Source organism: Crocuta crocuta, unplaced genomic scaffold (genome assembly GCF_008692635.1).
Source record: "Crocuta crocuta isolate KB4526 unplaced genomic scaffold, BGI_CrCroc_1.0 scaffold10, whole genome shotgun sequence".
Taxonomy (NCBI): domain Eukaryota; kingdom Metazoa; phylum Chordata; class Mammalia; order Carnivora; family Hyaenidae; genus Crocuta; species Crocuta crocuta.
Window position 1 is genome coordinate 499,878 of NW_027527551.1, and position 8,289 is coordinate 508,166.

The following is an 8,289-nucleotide window of genomic DNA, read 5'->3' on the forward strand; positions in this document are numbered from 1 at the left end:
TCTCTCTCCTCTAAAAATAAAAAAAACATAAAAAAAAAAAAAAAAAGCCCAACTGTCCAGGTAGGGGCTGGGGGAGGGGAAAGCCCTGCCCACTCATCTTCACCTTCGTTTCTTCCCTGCTGCTCTAAGCAGATTCTAATGGGGCATAATTTAAAAAATCTTCATAATCAGTCAACTTTACTGAAGCACATTTACTTATAATAAAAGATACCCATTTTAAGTACACAGTTTGATGAATTTTGACAAATATATATATCCACGTAAGGCATAATTTGAAGCCGCTGGCTGAGTAGATATGAACATAATGAAATAAATGTCCATTAAAAATTGTATTTTAATGTTTATTTATTTTTGAGAGAGACAGAGCATGAGCAGGGGAGTGGTAGACAGAGAGGGAGACACAGAATCTGAAGCAGGCTCCAGGCTCTGAGCTGCCAGTACAGAGCCCGATGTGGGGTTTGAACTCACGAACTGTGAGATCATGACCTGAGCTGAAGTCGGATGCCTCGCCGACTGAGCCATCCAGGTGCCCTGAAATAAATGTGTATTTTTAAAGGGGGAAATCAATAGTATTTAATATTCACTATACTGTCCCAACAACATGGGTCTGACATCATCACATGCTAAGATTCCTTTGCTATCAAACAAATCATGATAGTCAATTTACTTTTACTTGGGTAGAAAGAAAAAAACTTGGATTTAACACAAAACAGAATCAAAGCAAGTGAAAGAATTGCTAAATCTCTAGTAAAGTTGTCTTTTGTATGAGAAATATTAGCTTTTATAAGCTCTTTAAAATTCAGAAGCAGGGCATCAGGCTCTTGATTTCAGCTCAGATCGTGATGTGCAGTTCACGAGATGGAGCCCCAAGTCAGTCTGGGTGTAGCAGTTGCTTGGGATTCTCTCTCCCTCTCTGCCTTTCCCCCCACCACTTTCTCTTCCCTCTCTCCACCTCCCCACCATGCATGAATTCTTTCTTTTTAAAAAAATAAAATAAAATCCAGAGCAATTTTGAAAGTAATGGGTTTTTTTTGAGCACTGATTGACCTTTTCTATAAAAGATGAAGGTAATATTCTCACAAGACTCCCATCTAAGCCCCTCCCTCTTTTACATTATTTTTATACTGACATGTTTGTGACCTCGACATTCTCATAAGTGACTGTCCAATAGTTTGTACTGGCCTCTATGTAAGTGGATTTGGTGTTCACCTAGAGCCTTTTATATGGCTTCTCTGTTCCTTTTTTTCTTATTTTAATTCTTGTCTTAACTGCCAGCCTATTAAGCAGTTTTTTGAGAAAGGCTCATGGGTGCTGGGTTTCCTCTCCTTTTCATGTTTTGAAAAGTCTGTCTCCTTGAGTGACAACTTATTTTGTTAAGATATTCTTGGGTTACACGCTAGTCATTGCTCCTGTCTTTTGCCATTAAATTCTGAGGTCAGTAAGTCCTCTGCAGATAATTTGATCTTGTTGCTCTGAATGCTTGAAGAATCCTTTCTTTACTTTGGAACTTCAGCCAGTAGGTAAAAATAGGTCTTAAGGTTGAGTGGTCCATGTGGAAGTTTTCTGAAACACAGTGTGTTCTTTAATTCACTTTGGTCTCAGGGACATTCTCTTCAATACTTTTAATTTGATGGGTTCACTACTTCAAGAACACCATTTGTCATTACATCCAGTCCCCACTACTTACCTCCTTTCTACTTACTTTAATCTCTTAGTTTCTTTTTCAAAAACTGCATTTACTGTGGTTACATCCAATCTTTGCTTTGTGTTATAATTCAAGTTTTAGCTGTTTCTTACTCTGTTCCCTGCTATCTTTACTTTAATCATTTGTTTTGTAATTATGTTGTATTTTTGTCATTTTTTTCCAGCTCATTCTGCTTTTTTCTTTTTTATCACAGCATATTTGAGCTCTTGTTTTAATTCACGTTCTTAAAATGTTGTTTTGTGGTATAACACACTTGTAGGCAATTCCTTTGTTACTATGGTTTTTCTTTTTCCTTTTTTTCCCTAGGGTTTTTCTAAGTTGGACGCTTTATGCATCCCACATGGTTATGCTTTTTACCCTTCTCTTTTGAACTATTAAAAAGCAGGTATGTTTGTAAAATAGTTTTGTAATATTGTTTCCCATATGCTCACATTCTGTCTAGATTTTCTACCCTCTGTTTTGAGCCAGGGTTATTTTTCCTCTATAAATATCCGAAAGCACTTTGTTCCAGTGTGTTTTCCTCTCTCTACCACAGTCTGAGGGCTGGAAATTGTGGGTCTTTGCACTTTGCCATGGCCTGAGCCGACAGCGCAAGATGGAGGAGATCTACATCAACTATGCAACATGTAGTCTTAGAAGATTTATACTATGCTTTTCTGAAATGGTGTTAAATATCCTGGACCAGTTCTCTTTCACCCTGTTGGAGGTTTCATCCTCCTCTTGGGAGTAAGTGGAGGAATACTTTTAGGATTACTTAACAACCAGGATTAATCATTTAAACTAGGATTGAATAATTAGTAATGTGGATGACTTGAGAGCCTTGCATGCCCATTAGTTATTAAAATTTATGGCATTTGGTGAAGTCCTGTTCGTTTGATTACCGTAGGTAAATATTTGCTTTACTCCTTTAAAAAATTATGTGTTCAGGGGCACCTCTGGGTGGCTCAGTTGGTTAAGCATCCGACTTTGGCTCAGGTCATGATCTTGTATTTTATTGGTTTGAGCCATCGGGCTCTGTGCTGGCAGCTCAGAACCTGGAGCCTTCTTCAGATTCTCTGCCTTTCTGTGCCCCTGCCCACTCATGCTCTGTCTCTCTCTCTCTCTTTCGCAAAAATAAACATTAAAAAATTTGTTTTAAAACTATGTGATCATTTCATTGGGCATTGGGTTATCATTTTTTTACCTGGAATTCTCTAATACCTTCTGTTTGTTTTTTTTTTTTAAATTAAGAATGGCCCTCTGATCCATGGGTGAGTAAACTGTCCTAGAGTTTACTTACTTGCTGTGATCATGAAGACTCCCCTTAAACACAAACATGTCCAGTGAGACAGGAAAACTGATTTCTTCTTAATCATATTTGGTCTATTGAGATTAGTAAAAAAAGAAAAAGAAAAAAACATAATTAGAACATAATCCTGAAAAGAAAAAACATATTTCGTTTACTCTTTAATGCCTATTACCTTTGAGACATGAAGAATGGAAACTTTATGTTTTAAATCCTTGTTGTCTGACCTTATTATCCCCATATCTCTGGTGGCCACTGGAGTTAGTTTTGTTCACTAACAAAATTGATAGGTTTAATAGATTGGTAGATAAGGATACTGGTAGTTATCTTGTGTATCTAGATTTGCTCAAGGCATCTGAGAAAACCCTTCTTAACATCTGTTATTTAAGTGACAGGATGGAGGTGTGTGTAGTGGGCGATTAAGCAAGTAGAAGAGTTATAGCTGGTTATCTAGACAACCATTTCCTGAAGATTAGTGTGTGGTCCTCAAACCACAGGGAAGCCTGGTCACAATGCTTACTTCTGACACTATCTTCTGTAACCCTTGGAATCTAGAGAAATATGAAAAACTAGCTTACCAAGTCCGTAGCAGCAGAAATCTAGGAATGAAAACTAACTGGATGACAGAATCAGTCCTTGAAAGATATCATTTGAAAGTAATGAACTCATATTCACAAAATGAAAATTTAGGTATCGTAAGTGTTTATAATTTGGGCCACCTGGCATCTAAAGTCTTTTCCTATTTAGGAAGAATCCTAAGATAATAATAGGGAAGTAGCTCTCTCTTCCACTCTAGAGACTAAAAGGGCAGCTGGCCCCCTGGGAGCACAAGCAAGGACAAGACTAAGCACAGCTAATCAAATGCTGCCACCTGGGACTATATCCTGAAGGGGTAACAACGAGGCTCAGGTCAATTAGGTATGTTTCAGGGGGGCTCTGCAGCGGGAAAGGTGTGGGGAGTCTGCAAGGATGAGGTACATGTCTAATGACAGTAGAACCAGCACAGGGCGGTAGGTGTCCCCATGCCAGCCCTGGGACAGGGAGTGCCCTCCTGGCACGTGGTATGTCCTGAGCGGGCTGCTCCTGTGCTGGCAGCTCATCCGGGCCCTGCCTCCTTCGGCTCCTATCTGATTCATGTGTACCGTTCTTTGATTCCAAGAGGAATGAGAATCAAAATACAGTCCATTTCTGCCTAAGGAACCATAGTTGCTTTCTGTTATTATAATCAAGAACCTTGATAAGTACAACACATCTGAGTTCAGGATTCAAAAATCAGAGAAGACCTGGATGCTTGGCAATTCATGTGAAATAGACCTCGTGAACTGTGATGGAGTGGTTGTCGATAAAAAGGCATGGCTGCCAGAGGGCTAAGGTGGGCAGGACAAAGATGGTCAGTGGCCGCCGTCTCATTTAGTCTTCTGCTCTTGTGAACCACAGCTCAAGTAGATTTTCCTGTTCAGAGCGTTTTATTTTAAGGCAGACTGGGACAGATTAAAATAGGTACAGTGGAAGAGTGGCCGGGAAGCTGATGAGTCTTTATAAGAGAATCTGGAGAAATCTAACTTAGAAGAGCCGTCAGGAAGACGTTCTATGGTTCTTTCAAATTATGTTACTGCTCTGGGCGTTGAGGAGGGCACTTGTTCGGATGAGCACTGGGTGTCGTATGTAAGCGATTACCCATGGGAATCTACCCCAAAAACCAAGAGCACACTTTACACAACATACATTAACCAATTTGACAATAAATATTAAAGAATAACATAAAATCTAACCTGATTGCTTTGCAACAACAGCAACAACAAATACATTACTGCTGAGATAATTTTATAAAAAATATGATACAAAGACATGCAAAATGGCCTTAAAAATAAAACAACATTCCCCACACCAATATTGAGCTCCGTGTGTATATCACAAAAGGCGAGAGAAAGTGAGGGCTGATAGTTTTCCGATGGGAACAGGATAAGAAGGGAGAATTGTCTGGACACTCCTGTCATTAGGAGAGTGAGCCTCAGAGGGACCATTTTCCTCTTTGGGGCCCTTAATCCTGGGGTGCAGATATCCTTCACTCCAACATTGTTCCTAAACTAGCTATTGTTCCAGAGACAGTAGATGAGCCACCTTTTCCACTGTAGAAGAAATACAAGATCTAAATTTACGGAAATATTCCAAAGGTATCCTCTTGTATATTATCGTGTTCTTGCTCTGCCTTCTGGTTTCTAGGGTGTTCAAATGAGTAGTAAGCCTCAAGCCCTGTCCTTTCCCAAAGCTTCATAATACACCTAAGGCTGCTTCCATCATCAGAGTGTCCCTGAGGATCATGTTGATTATTTGGAATGAACTATTTCAAGTGTGCAATAATGAATGTTCTACATTCATATATTACTTGATGATTTCTTCCAACTTCGGAATGGAACTGAAATAACGGAGGATATTTTGCATTTTTGAGAAATCAAAGCCCCTGAAAGTAATTAAACTCTTTTGCAAGCTTGTATGCAAACTGGTTCTACCACTCCCAGGATCCTCTGGCATCAAGCATTGCGAGAGGTTAGGAGGAAATGGAGGCCTCCCACCTTTCACTCTCCTTGGCAGAGCACGAGGGACCAAGTCTTCTACCCGAGAATACAATCAGGGGATTCAATACTGGCAGGGTTTAGAGCATCAAACAAGAGCTTCATTCAGGCTCCTGAGGGTTGCTACAAGTAATACTGCTGTGAGTATCCTGCTGACTCCCGAGCATGCATATTAACCAGCTTAGCTTTTGTTCCTTGTTTTCACAGTTATGGCAAATGATCTGGGTTCAGCCATTCCTCCTTCCCTCAGTCCTGTCTTGCAACACATATCTCTGCAAAGTCTGATTGAGGCTGCAAAAGCAACAGAATAGGCTGTGAGCTCCTCCGGGTGGGGGTGGGGAGGTGTGGTGAGCAGGAAGCATGGATTATGGAATACTCTCCCTACAGCATTTATGGGAGTGAAAGTGCATAGTGAAGGACTGCTGGGTTGAATTGAACTAAAGGGAACAGAGCTGAAACTAGCTGGCTCACTATGCCAAAACCATGCACAGACAAGGAATACTTCTTAGGGATCTACACAAATCACTAGATAAAGCAACTTTTTGTCAGGGAGAGAAGCTGGGGATATATTTCCCCTTGATTTTCATATTATAGCTTGACCCATTGTATAATAATTTATTAAGAAATAAAGGAATGGAGGGAGTGCCTGACTTCGGCCCAGGTCATGATCCTCGGCCCAGGTCATGATCCCACAGTTTGTGAGTTTGAGCCCTGCGTTGACAGCCCAGAGCCTGGAGCCTGCTTCAGATTCTGTGTCTCCCTCTCTCTCTCTGTCCCTCCCCCAGCTCATGGTTGCTCTCTGTCAAAAACAAATATTTTTTTTTTAATTAAAAAGAAAAGAAAGGAATGGAGGAATGACATTTTAAAGGAATTCAATAAAAACAGCATCTTTTTAACTCCTATTGTTATATTAGGGTTGTTGTTCAGAAAAATGAATTGTCAGCAATTCCAATATCCAAAACAACAAGACAGTTAAATTTATAATGATACTTACCTAGAAGAAAAAAAGAATTAAGGACTTCATTCCATTTCTCCTCACTAAAATTTTATTCTCTGTCTCTTCTTTTTCTTTTAGAGAGAGAGAGTGTGTAAGTTGAGAAGGGCAGAGAGAGAGAGAGAGAGAGAGAGAGACAGAGAGAGAGAATCATGCTCAGCACAGAGCCCACCCCAGGCCTGATCCCACAATTCTAGGATCATGACCTGAGCTAAAGAGTCACTCAACCCACTGAGCCACTCAGGTGCCCCATTCCTACCTCTCTCTCTCTCTCTTTTTTTTACAATTGTTTATATGGGGGGACAATATAAATGGCATATTAATTTTTATTTAAAAAAATAAATTTATTTAAACAACTAATTAAACAAAAATACTACTTATGCAGGAATTGGCATTATTACACTTAATATAGTAAAAGGAAGGAATGCATAACGAATTAGAAAACAGAAAAATGGTACTACTGATAAATCAAAAACCAACAAAATTAAGAAATAAGCTATTTTCTTTTTAATGGAGAAAGCAATGTGTTAAAATAGGAAATGAAAGGGGCGCCTGGGTGGCCTAGTTGGTTAAGCGCCCGACTTTCACTTAGGTCATGATCTAGCGGTTCGTGGGTTCGAGCCCCGCGTCGGGCTCTGTGCTGACTGCCAGCTCAGAGCCTGGAGCCTGTTTCAGTCTGTGACTCCCTCTCTCTCTGACCCTCCCCTGCACACGCTGTCTCTCTCTCTCTAGAAAAAAAAAAAAGGAAACGAAAATAGATTTAATAGCCACAGACAAAGAAATTAGAAGACTTCTAAAAGATGATTTTGCTAATTTCTAGGCAAATAAAAATTTTTAAATGCTCAGAATGGATGAATTTCTGAGCCGAAGTCAGACGTTTAACTGACTGAGTCACCCAGGTGCCACAGTAAAGTAAGATTAACATGAGGAACGCAAAGATGTTTCCATCTTATGGAACATATTCATCATATAAGTGTTTAAAAAGAGAAAAATCATAGCATCATCTCCATAAATGCTAACAGAGTATTTGAAAATATCAACCATTGACTAAAGTGCTTAATAAAGTAGGAATAATTATTTTATATCATTCCCATATACACACCCGACATGCTATATAGGGAAATACTAGGATGTTATCCTCACCACTATAACCAACCATCATTATCCTGGAGGTTAACAGCCTATGCAATTAGACAACAGAAATAAGTAAGAGGTATAAAAATTGGATTGTAAAAACAGAATGTAAAGATGAATGTTTGTTTATAAATAAATAAATGGTTATTTATAGGTAATTTGATCATACACTTGAAAAACTCAAGAAAATCACCAGAGAAAGTATGACAAATAACACGAGTATTCACTAAAGTAATTATGAATAGGGTAGACATGAAAGAATCATTAGCACTGCTATGAGGGAAAGTATAGGAGATTGCCAGTGGTTAGCCTTTTTTGACTTACAGAAATGGCAATTGCATATAGGTCAGCCTAATTATAGATAAATAACAAATGCAGAGAAAACATAATGGGCCATATGAAATGGCCACAAAAAAGACAAAATAATTCAGGATAAAATTAAGACATGATCATAATTCATACAAAGAAAACTCTCTAAAATTCTAAAGGACACAAAACAAAACTTGAATGGAAGAACATATCCTTTTCTTAGGAGGCTACCATGTCTGTCAATAAAGATTTCGGCATCTTCCCAGTGAATCTGGAAATTTAACATAAT

At 39.0% G+C, this 8,289-nt stretch overlaps 1 long non-coding RNA gene across 1 annotated transcript in view; it reads right to left on the bottom strand.

The window, feature by feature from the left end:
• The window catches only part of LOC144235625 (uncharacterized), a 19,822-nt gene extending 16,766 nt beyond the window's left edge, over window positions 1-3,056 (bottom strand). Inside the window, exon 1 of the long non-coding RNA XR_013336267.1 lies at window positions 2,985-3,056. This is a non-coding gene — a long non-coding RNA (uncharacterized LOC144235625). The remainder of the gene's footprint in view (window positions 1-2,984) is intronic.
• Window positions 3,057-8,289: the final 5,233 nt, after the last annotated feature.